The sequence below is a fragment of the Pezoporus flaviventris genome, unplaced genomic scaffold (genome assembly GCF_033815535.1).
Source record: "Pezoporus flaviventris isolate CSIRO_AGI_PZ_B2104156 unplaced genomic scaffold, CSIRO_AGI_Pfla_v1 ptg000018l, whole genome shotgun sequence".
Lineage (NCBI taxonomy): Eukaryota > Metazoa > Chordata > Aves > Psittaciformes > Psittacidae > Pezoporus > Pezoporus flaviventris.
The window spans coordinates 3,996,009-4,008,586 of NW_026892566.1; positions in this window are offsets into that span (position 1 = coordinate 3,996,009).

Sequence of the window (12,578 nt, forward strand, 5' to 3'; positions counted from 1 at the left end):
TAAAACTAAGCAGCTGCCCACTGATCGCAGGTGAGGCAGCAGTCAGATGGTTTGTCAATCAGATGTTGCTCTGGAAAGCTGGGACTCTTTGCCTGGGAGCTGCCTGTGAATTCAAACTTGGAAGATTCCTTTTCACTATGGTTTATTTTTTCCTCCTGTCCTGAAATGATTTTACACACCTGTCATCACTAGCCAGAGACTTAACCCTACCAATTGTTACAGTTTCAGATGTTCCTGGTTGAGAATTCAGTGCACTTGATTGTTAGAATGTCAGTCTTTGTAGTTTCAATAGCAGGACACACTGCTGTACTACTATGAACTCTTTAAGATTTATATTTAGCACCTTCCCTAGATCACAGAATGAAAACTCAGTTTCTCCAAGATCTGAGGGGGACTCCGTAGGCCACCCTGAGATCCAAGAACTTCCCTGAAGGAATAGGAAGGATGCATCAATTTTGCCCTGATGTGAAACTCCATGCCTGGCTGGACTGCACAGATGCCATAAGCCAGTCTTCATGGGAGTCAGCCTGAGAGGCTTCCTGCCTCTGCTGTCCGTGGCAAATACACCGGAGTTGAGCAGCAGCCCAAGCAATGGACTTATGACTAGTTATGAGTGATATGTCAAATTGCCAAAGTCCTAAAATAGGTCAGGACAACTTTTGCTGGACACTGTCAAACACTGTCCGACCAGCATGCTCTTGACCACTACAGTCTGCAGCGATGTGCTGCAGAGCTGGAAGACCTGGGGAAGAGAAAGTAGCAGGGAGACATCAAGGATTTCCTCTCACTCTTTGCAGACTAGGCACTGCATAGCTCACTAGTCACAGGGAAAATGCACCATCTGTTTCACAATGTAAGATAACAGTATCCCACTTCAGCTCAGGGAAGACCAGCTTCATAAACAGTGCCATTATCCAAACCTCTTTTAAGATGGACATTTTTGGCCACAGGGAGGTATGATGAGAGGTGTTATTTCTCATTAAGCACTCAGTAGGCTAGATGCAGAGACGAGTTTCTTCTCCGAGAACAAAAAAATTCAAGCATAAAGTATAAGTTAAAGACCACAGAGAAGAAACAGATCAATTTCTAACAGGTTATATCATTGCTGCAGATATGAAAATCTTGTAGCTACCAGTGACACAGAAGAAGTCTTCACCATGAAGAAGATTCATGGGGAATAGGAGCAAAGCAACCTGGCAAGAGGGGTTTGAATATAATGGGCAACACACCCTGCAATGAAGGGAATAACCCGTATTATTCATTCTTTAAGGAGCAGGGAACCAGCTTTCTGCTTTTCAACATCAGATCAATGCTTTCTAGCAAAAAACCTCTATATGCATACATATATACACACACAAGGCTGCTGATACACCTAAATTTGGGAAAATCATCTCATGGCTTTATTATAGCAAATTACACTTCTATAATGAAGCGTACTGGCAGGCAAGCTGAGTGGGTGTAGGTAGGTTGCATGCTTCAGCAGTAACTTAGCTGTTTCCTTAGCACATGTGAGGAATGTATATGCCACAAATACTTTTTTCTTTAGGGTTTGTTGATTTTTGGTTGGTTTTTTTTCTTAAATTTTCTGGCATCTTCCTATTTACAGGAGGGAAAATACTATCTCTATATGGGTATTGCCAAATTCCTAATTACTGTACAAGGAGAGATGAATAAACCAGGATTTACACCTAAATGGAGATAACCTGTTTTTTTTTTTGCTGATAGGTGCCTAAAACCAGCACTCCTGACAAACAGTCCACAGTGTCTGAGAGCAAGATGCATACTGCGACCCAGTTCTCTCCATTGCCCTTCATCTGTTGGCTTAAAGCCTCAAATTAGGACACACCCTCTATTTGGACTGTGTTGGGACTCAAAATTTGCATTTCTTGAACTAATATTTTTTTGGCTGTCTACACTTCTAGATTATTTTTTTTCTTGTTGACTTGTTTTCTTTGTCAGCATCATTAACAGTGCTGGGTAAGTCCTGCCCTGACATACGAATCAGTGGGATTCCTCTTGTGGGGGTCACTAGCAGTCAGCAAATTCAGAAAAACATGTATAGCAATTAGAAGAATTTCACCATGCATATGTGTAAGAATCAAAGATGTGCAGATTTTCTCGCTATAACCCCTCTTTCATGTCATTTTTTGAGCCTTTCTGACCATTGACCTCCTATGCCAGAACAGTTATGCAATATTTCTTGCAAGAGTCCTTGTCAGTCATGCCATTTTTCCTGCAAAAGTCCTTGTCCATGTGAACTAGACATGCTACACAGGCTACGGGGTGGGTGGTTCTACACCTCAGAGGGCATCTGCCCCCTCTTTGACTGGGAGTGAGTGACAAAGACCGAGCCACCAGAGAAAGAGTGATCCACATGGGCCAAGAACTATTTCAGGTATTGCTGTTCAGGTATCTTAAGAATAAACTCTGCTTTTCCACATACATTTTGAAAAACTAAAAAAAAATTATATGCATTTTTAGAAACATATAGAATTTACTTTTTGCAGCTGTAGTCCTCAAATTGATGTCAGGTACTTCACTTGTGGCCAGCTTGGAGCCTTAATGATGTATAGAGAAAAAAAAACTTTTGACAAGAATATGGACAAGGAATTCACCTATTTGGCAGCCATGAAGACTAAAACTATTCCAGTAAAGCTTGAAAATCTCACCAATTAATTACTTAGACATGAACTAAAAATTGGAATCCAGTGAAGGTCTAGCTTTGATGAGGCAGCATACCTTGTTTTCTTCAAGCTTTCTGAACATCATCAAGCTGAAGAGCTGTGAATTTAACCTCCTAAATGAGAGAACTTCTGCTAGACCTAGTGACCTGAATAGTTTACTGGGTAGGAGAAAAGCCTTACAGGCTCTTCATATTCTTAGGCTTGAGCATTTGGGGAGGTTCAAACAAGTAAAAATGCAACATCTCTACACAAGAAAAGAGGCATTAGCAGAATAAGCAAATTTATGCTTGCAGAACAACCATATCAAATCTATGGAGAATGCACCTTCAGCCTAGCTTTCAAGTAAATGAATGAGTCATTGTAGCATTCAGCTATTTGCTCTTCACTCTAGATTCAGGAACATGAACACCTCTGTAAGCACTTCAGGGTCTCGCCAAGTCTTTTTTTTTTTTTTTTTTTTTTGAGTAAGAATCAGGCTCACAGTGGAAGCAAGACTCAACACTCTAAGAAATGAGGCTCCTCTTTTTCTGTATCTCTGCTCTGCAGTCATTCAGATTTTTCAGAGTTGCAGACCTTGGGAAAAGGAGGGGTTGTCTAACATGAAGATGTACTTGTAACTGTGCTATTTATTTTTTTTTGTATCAGCTCACAGTAATTTAGCTGCCTTATTTTGCTGAATTAGATTTAGTTTCTAGTTTCTAACCAATCTATGCAGAACTTTTCCAGGTATATCATCACATGTTTCCAGTTTGCATTAGTTTTTTTAATTCTTGTACAAGTGTGTTGAACTGCACTTTCTCCTCAAGTTACACCCATAATCATGCTATATTAGTACTCAAAGCTAGAAATTCCCTTTCCATCACTTTTCTTGCTTTTCAATACTGTTTTAAAAAGTGTATTCCATTGTTGGAGGTTGAGCAGCTCCTGTGTCAAAAGGTAGCTGATGAATTTCAATGCTTCAATGAAATTTTTAAACAAAGGTCCCTAATCTTGTGGCCTACACAAGCCATAGTTTGTACTTTGGTGGTTTTTACTTGATTGTATTTGTTCATGTTGCAATTGCACCTTAAGTTAAAGTCCAGTAGCACTCACAAGTCGAGCAAGTCTTTCTGATCATGAAATCCATTGATGTATCCCTGGTCTTCTTCATCCTAGAGGGAAAGCACAAACAACAGCTCTCTAAGTGTATTTTAATCTGATCTCCGAGGATCATTTGGTCATGCTTACTGAGCTATCTAGACTCATGCTAGAAGACGTGCACTAAAAATCACTGTTAGGGCTGCAGGCAAATGACGAGAACACTGACTTGGCTCTGGCCTGAGGTTAACTAAACTGAACAGGACACGGAAAGATGTTGGACGTGACATGACAAAACTGCTGGACGTAACAAATGGCAGTGTAACACTGACAGAAGTTACACATGGGCCATGAAGGGCGATCACACCTCACAGGCAGCTAAGGGGCAGTTGCATGAGACATAGCCAAACTCCAAGGATATCTGGGGGGAACACTAAGGACCTTTGGAGAAGTACAGTCTTGAAAATCTACCACACTCAGGTAACTGTATCAGGTATATCACAGCAGATTAAGATTACAGAGGTAATGGTATTAGAAATACCAAATTTGGAGTCTGTGTGGAAAAAGTAATTTGAGATGGGTTGTTTATTTGGGAGGAGACTGAGTGGGACATCAGAAAGTACAACAGTGGTGAAATGGAGGGTTAAGAAATGAGAAAAGAGGTAATAATGTCTGCAGATGACATGAGTGGAGCTGCCTGGGGGTAGCCGTCAAGCAGCTCTGCAGTCGGACATGGCAGCTGGAGCAAGACAGTGGATAAAATCCATAGATACACCTTCACTGTAGGAGTGGGGCCTGGTCTCCGCCTCAGGAGAACTGGGTCGGAGTGATCTGCCCCTGTATCCAGGTAGACCAAATTGAGTGTCCTTGTAACACCATGTGGGCACCCATTTGAGGTCTGGCAGTACTGGGGGCTACACACTGCTCCCTAGAAGAGCTCTTACCTGCCTACTCTTCTTCTGCTCTCTGATGCTAATCCAGGGAAGGGCCTAGAGTTTTGCACCTCTGCCATCCCACTATACGTGTCCTTACCTCCTAATCCATTTTCAGTTCCTGCTGTTTCATGGTTCCAGGTCCAAGCTCTCAGTCATTTGCAGCAGTGATGAAGGATGAGACTTCTAAGGACTAGGAGCAGCTTTGGAAAGCCTGACCTGCCAACATTAGGATTACAAAGAGCTGCAAGATGTATCAACCAGTGTCTATCATTCTTTTCCTTATCTCCAGTGTAGGAGTAATTTTAAAAGCTCTTTAGCAAGGAAATCACTTGCCTCAATTTAAAATGAGCTGCCTTTCTATCAGCCAAGGAATTCATTTGCCTCTAACTATTCTACCTCTTTCCTGCACAGAAGCTTCCCCCTCTGTGCTCATCTGCTTACTCATGGCTCCACATGAGAGCTCAAAGGTGAGTGTGATGCCTCAAGCACCAGGCTTTACATCGGATCAAATGCCAAGGTGAATTCCTCTGTTTCTGTGCGCTTAGCCTAATAACAAGATTAGCATGCAATAATACGGCGCCTGAAGTTTAAAATTAATTTGAAGCTTGTAGGACAGCTCTCTAGAAAGTAGATTATTAAGAAGGGACGTAGTTACTAATTACACTGTCAGCTGTCATTTTTGTTAAGTCCAACTGCATTTGTGTACAGCAGCAGAGAATCAGGTTCAGAAGTTGTAAATGGTCATTTTGATGGGTCAGGAACCTGGGACATGAATTAATCTGGCAGCTGGATACTGCTTACGTCAAAGAGGTTTTATGGTGTAGTGGGGAAATATGGTGTCACACACACATAAATGCATTCAGGGTAACTGCTTCATTTTACAAGGCCTGGTATTAACCTGCTCACGCTTCTGGCAAAGCATATTTTCCACCAGGCAGGAGGAATGGAGCTCCAGAAAGGCTGCTTGTGCAGTCTTGGGGTTTAACAACTGGAAATGAAGCCTGGAGCAATAATTTCATTAGAAGGTACTATTAAAGAATAACCTCATTCAGTCAATGTGTGCTCATCACAACAGGAGAGTAGAAAAGTCAGACTCAGTGCTACTTTTCTGCTTCAAGAAATTGCCTATGAGTGATAATTGAACTGGCACTGACTTTGTTTTTTTTTAACTTTAAAGGAAGGAGAGTCCAGAAGTACAGACCATTCCAGATTTACTGCCCATCACATTACTATCTGCAGCTGTCATAGACTTGAAAGGGTTGTAATCCAAACCTTGCACTTTATCAGTGCAAACCAGCCAGACAACCCCTCCAGCGCTACAGCCAGTCTTGCTCAGACTTAGCCCCAGGTGCATGGGTATTTTCTGGATGAGTAGAGAAATGCATGGGGTCCTCACAACACAGGCTTCTCACAGGACTGGCTACACCAGTGTCCAAAAATAATCATGATAACTGTGGAAGTGATTTACTTGGAAGTGATCTATAACTTCTGCTTTGTCTTCCTTTCAAAGAAAATTATGCATCTTTGGGGGGGGGGGGGGGGGGGGAGATAAAATAATTCAGTCCATTTTTTTTGCAGTATTTTCTGTCAAAATGAAAGACAATGGAAAGCACTATGTAACAAGAAGGATGGTTGCTTTAGTTAATCAGAGACAAGAGCCAAGGAAAGTCAGTGACTTTTGACTCTGACCCAATTCAGGAGTCTTTATTAAAAAAGGGATATGTATTTGACTGTCTCCCTTTCTGGGGAAAAAGTGGACCAGTCCAGCTCATCACCAGGCAGGGACTGAAAGCCAGCCTGAACAGCAGTATAATGGTGAGTCATGGAATCATAAAATAGGTTGGGTTAGAAGAGACCTTTAAAGGTCACCTAGTCCACCCCCCACACTGCAACAAGCAAGGAGAGCGTTAACTAGATCAGGTTGTTCAGACCCCCATCCAGCCTGCTTCCAGGGATGGGGAATCTACCAGCACTCTGGGCAACCAGTTCCAGTGTTTCACGACCATCATCATAAAAATTTCTTTCTCATATCCAGTATAAATCTACCCTCTTTTAGTTTAAAACCATTACCCTGTCTTACTGCAACAGGCCCTGCTACAATGTCTGCCCCATCTTTTTCAGAAGTCCTTTCTGAGAATTGAAAGGCTGCAGTAAGGTCTCCCCAGAGTCTTCTCCAGGTTTAACAACCCCAATTCTCTCAGCCTTTCCTCATAGAAGAGGTGCTCTGTCTCTCTGATAATTTTTGTGGCCCCCCTCTGGACCCACTACAGCATGCCCCTATCTTTCCATGAATGGAGTCTTAAACACCCTTTCTCCCCAGAGTATTTATATACTTAATCCATTTGTATAGAGGTGACAAGCCATTGCCAGCCAAATCAAAGTGTAGGCAGAGTAAGAAATACCATCGCAGCTACAGAGCACTTTGAATGGCAGCCGACAACCACCCACTACCCTGTGGAGGTGGCTGATGCACTCTAAGTATCAAGAACAGGGTAAATTGTAAATGCTTGACTAATAGGTTTAGCTATCCACCAACAGAAAAAATGTATTTTATGAGACCCAAGATACAAATATGAAGCAGGAACGATTTTTCTCCTCTGAGAACAGCTGCACATGTAAGGCCTCTCCGTTTTTTTTGTGATGCATTTGATTGTACTATGGCTTGCCAAGATGTGCATTTAAGAACAAGGAGGACCATTGACTTGATTAGAGAGACTGCCATGGGTGTTTCCAAAGTGTGACCAGACCTCTCTGTCTTATTCACTCCAGCAATTTCATTGATTTAAGAGGGTCATCCACAGTGTTTGGAAGGAGAAGAGAAAACAGGGAATTTGCATCTACTGAAGTTTGGTTCCTCAGTTAAAAAAATGCTTTCTCTGTTCTTAAGACAATGACGTCTGGCTCTTCAAGCACCATGATGCTACATACTTGTATTTTACAGGCAGGCAAAGTCCATTTTCAGTTCAACCACTATTGTGCCCTTGAAAGGGCAGATATGCACAATCTGGTCCAGAGGAATTGTTTCCTTGTACACAGCCATATGTGTCAGAAGAATGTGTAGAATCTCCTGTAATAGCTCAGAGAGAAAACAGAAGCATGGTCCTACAGGCGTGTGACAAGTAGTGGTAATTGGTCTTCAATAATCAGCAACTGAAGACCCCCTACTCAACAGTCTGAGTAGAGCACCTGTTTCTGAACACTGATTCTCACAGTATTTTCAAGATACAAACCAAAGCCTGATACCCTAGTACTTTATAATACCTCAGGTTTTTAAAAGGATGTGTCTTCTTTAGGTCACTGCAGTCAGATTTCTCTGTGGATCTTCCAGACATCCTGCCCATGACCAGGTATCTCATGACTGTAGGAATCAGAGACACCAGAATCAATAGAGGACTTGAGATTATCAGATCAAAGGATCAACACAAGCACTAGAGCTACTAGATATATAATAATTTTCACAGATTTTTTTTCTCTGCAGCCACAAAGCCAGGGTCCAATCAAGACCTGGGTCTAGATTTCAAGTCTTGAAAAGTCTGGAGGTCTTTGGTAGTTTCTGACTGGGAGAGGAAAGTCAGGGCCTTGCAAGGATTGCAGGGAAATAGCAGATGGTCACAGAGACCCAGGAGTGCTGTTTCTGAACAATATCAAGGGAGATAAAGAGTTAAGTAATTTATTTTGTCCCTAAATTAGTTGCTGTCCTAAAATGGAATGGATATTAAATGTAATTTTTTTTTTTTTTAAGGAAAACAGAATGAAAAAAAGAGTAGAAGTTAATATAGTGTCCACAGAGTAGTGGCTCCTCAGATATGGGTTCCTATAAGTGGGACTTACTTTGAAAATTACAACCCAGTTTGTGTAACAACAAGCTCAATTCACATAGCTCACCCAGGATAAAGAGATCAGTTTGAAAGTGATGAGTATAAGGAATTTGTGTACTGAGGTTGTTGCATACAGCCTAGAACAAGTAATAATTGTATTTATTTACCCAATTTAGAGAGGTCCTGATTACTGGTAAGAGAAGGGGACATGGAATGAGACAGGGAATGAGAGAGAAAATGCAAAGGATTAACTGTTAAGGGAGAAGGCAGAGTAGAAAGGGTAGAATAGTTACCCAGTTTCAGCCCTTTTGTGTATCCCAGACCCTACTGAAGAGCAAAGCTGAACTTTTACTAAGAGACAGAACAGCCTTGTGTTTATGCAGGCAGCAGGAGCCTTCCTGGATATTAGGCAGTTCACTGGCTCCAGCTTTCTACTGTGTAGTTACGAAGTCTCCTAGGAGTGCCAAGTTAGTGCCGAACAAGTGGGTTACTGAAATGAGGAAAGCATGAGGAAGGAAAGGTGACAGAAAATAACATCTCCTGAGTGGCTTCAGGACTACTACCACCGATTGTCTCCTAGGGCAGCATGAGCTGCCACTGAAATGTGTCCTTGGCACTGACTTAATGACAAGGATTAATTCTGGAAGACAAGAGGAGCCAGAGTGCAGAGACCCATCAGCCCAATTTCCCTTCTATCTCCAGCTGTTCTCCTGTGCCAGCTATGGACATGCTAAAGAGCTAAGGAGGACTGAGGCATTTCCATACCACCTCTCCTCAGCTCCACTGTGAACTTTTGAACGTACACTACCCTGAATCCAAAACTAAAATTTGGCTCTGTTTATTAAAACATGGGAATTGATAGTAGCAGAAGGACATGCTCTGCTAGCTTTAGAAATGGGAAGACTACAGCTATTGCAGAAGAATCTTGCTTCAACTAAGCTGGGAGCTATCTCCCAGAAAGACAAATGGATGCTTCTTTCTTCTTTCAGCTTAGAAGAAAACTTGAACAGCTGCCCTACATGTGAATATCCCAATAGCAAACTGGCAACTGTTTAACAAATTAGACATTTTTTCCACCCATCTTATTTGTAATTGTCCCCCAGTGTGATACCTACCACCTTCTATTTTGACATCAAAGAGCAACAGAGCAAGCAGGAAAGAAAGTTTCATTGCAATTGTTTCCTGCTAGCGAAAAGAAAGTGAGTAGCACTAGCATGATTACACCTGAATCTTACTAAAGAAAATTACTACTGTGATCATCTAATTCAGGGCTAAAGGGCAACTGAATTTGATCTCCAAGGATCAAATTTCCCAGAAACATTTTCACTTGAAAGGAATAGAAAGATCTCTCTGTCCCCCAGCACTCAATGACTATCACTGCAGGATGAGATACTGAGCACAGGGAAGCATGCGTTAGGTCTGTTGTTAGGGCATGAATGCCAGATACATTTTCACTATAAAACCACACTAAGTCCTGTCAAGTCATGCCATGTGTTTCTGCACATCTCCAGAACACTTATAAGCCACCACCACTTACAAGGTAATACCTGTCCTGAATGAAATTTTGAGATAAAAATAGAGAATTTAATTTCTACTCATGGTCAAAAATGAGGCAAAGGCATGAATCTGGACTTGCAGTGCTTCTATGTCTGCTTCTAAGTTTCTGTTTCTTGACATTCCCCACAAAATAGTTACTTGCAAGATTCAGATTTAGAATTTACTAAAAATGCAAGGAATTATCTTTTCCTTCATAAAATAAGGTGCTGAAGGATTGAAATTTCAATGGTTTTAAGAGAAAGAGGATGTTACCTAGATTGGTAGAATTGATGTTTTTTTTTCTGCCCAATAGCAGATTATCTTGGTTAAGATGTATCTAAACAGAAATGGAAGGCTTTCTTTTCTTTGTAAACTCTTAAGCTGGACTATTTAAAAAGTGAGGGTTTTGCAAATCCTTAGCATATTTTTAAGCCTAGATATCTCAAACACTATTTGAAATTGCTGCATATGAAATAATTCTCTGGAGAAAACAGAATTGTTAATATATCATTTGTTCACACTGTGCATGTGAGCTGAATCATAAAAGCAGATGCAGACTGTAAGGTAAATATTTAAAGGCTGAGAAATCCCTCATAGCATTGTTTTGAAGTCAGTGAAGTCACTCCTCTGTTTTTTGGTCTCTTTTGGCAACTTTGTCTAGTTATATAGTTTTCGTTCTTTCTCGAACATTTGTCCTTCCAGGTCTCAACATTTGTTACAGTTACCGGTATTATTCCCATACTGCAAGTATGGGTCAAAATCCTGAACACAAAAAGATGAAGGAATTTGCTCAACGTCATCCTACTCATGTAGCAGACCTGTTCCCCTGCCCAGGCAACTCTTAGAGCTACCAGTGCATGGGAAACAATGCTGAGCATTTAATTGCTATCCCTGAAATACACGAATTCAGGAAAGAAGATTTCTATTTGTTAATTTATTTCTTTACAGGAATTGAAGGAATTTTCTGGAATTGAAGGGGCCCAGAAATCAGTTATTAAGCTGTTTTTATAAAGTGAATTGGGGATTCAGGTAATGCTGCACACAGTATGCAAACCAGGACCCACCTGTTAAAAAAAAAAAAGAAATGTCAAGAAGAGTTCAAACAAAGACTATGTCTTAATTCTTACTGCTTCTGGATATGCAAACCCATTTGTGTAAAGAAGAGGTTTGCCATAAATGTGTGTTCAAAAGGTACTCACAGAGGACTGTTTTCTACCTCATTCTGTCCTTCCTTCCCTTACACCCCCAACAGGGATTCAACCTAAATGGGTCATGAATTGACTAACTTTGATGTGAATGGTAAACCCTTCATCTCCTACTCTACAAAGTCTGCTGGTTAATATTTATAAGGGTTGAGGAATATTAAGTTGTTTGAGAAGGAGCATATATATTTCCACAAATACAGGGGAGGAAAAGAGGGAAGAAAGATATTGTCAAAGTTTACAAAGACATCAGATCATGAAGAGCCTGGTGAAGACTTGAGATGGTGAAGGATCTAGTTACTTATGAAAGGAGATCAGTCACTTTAATGAACACATTTCATGAAAGTTTAATATTGTTTTATGTCATGCATCTTGAATCCCAGTCTCCCGAAACAAGGTGATTACAGAATATCCAGTTTTCTTGCTCATCCAACACTGTTGTTAAAAGTATTAACCCTAGCAACTCCAAGGAAAATTAGAGGGCTTTCAGATATAGAACTTTAAAACTTTTGGTTTATGCAAGCCTCTTGGTTTTGGAAAGTTTTGCTTTATCTTTTTAAAGTGCTGACACTAGGCTTTTGTTGGAGACCTCACTGACCTCATAAATCCTAAAGCTTATCAGAATTCTGTTTGGCTCAGAGAATGTGACTGCTGCAGTGCCTTAGCTCTGCACAGAGCAGAGATCAGGCAACAGGACCTCCATTTTCACCAAAGGAGGAAAGCTCTAAGACTTGCATCCTTCATCTCACCCTCATCCCTTTTCCATTCCACAACCCTATGGATATCCTCACATTCCTTACATTTCTCAACTACTGTATGTTTGGGGTTTTGGTATTGTTCTTCACATTTCCGTTTTACTATTCTGTTCATACACAGGGGTATTTTCCTCTGTTCTTTGCTATTCAAAGTGGTGACGTTGCTCTGCCTAATACTCTGCCTGCTGCATCTTGGTGCCTAATGCCTCATTATACCCCAGCTGGAGTAACTTGTCCTACAGCAGCTTGGAAGATTTTCCTGTTTTCCCCTGCCAAATTACTTTTTCCCCTTTCTCATCACCTTTGGTCTCAGCTCTCCTCAGTTGTGCAGATGGAGTTGGGGAAGAGTTGTCACTAATGTGACAGCATATATGTTTGTCAGCTGGTGAGGTGTGCCATGGTCATGTGCCTTTGTGCACAGGCTGCTCTCAGCAGCAGCTGCTGACTAGAAGTTTGAAGTTATCAGTACTACAGGCTGCTTTGAATGATATCAGTAAACACTGAAATGATAGTAAAAGCAATTTGAGGTGCGGGAAGGTGAGAGAAATTCAACCAATATGTTTAGTTCAAC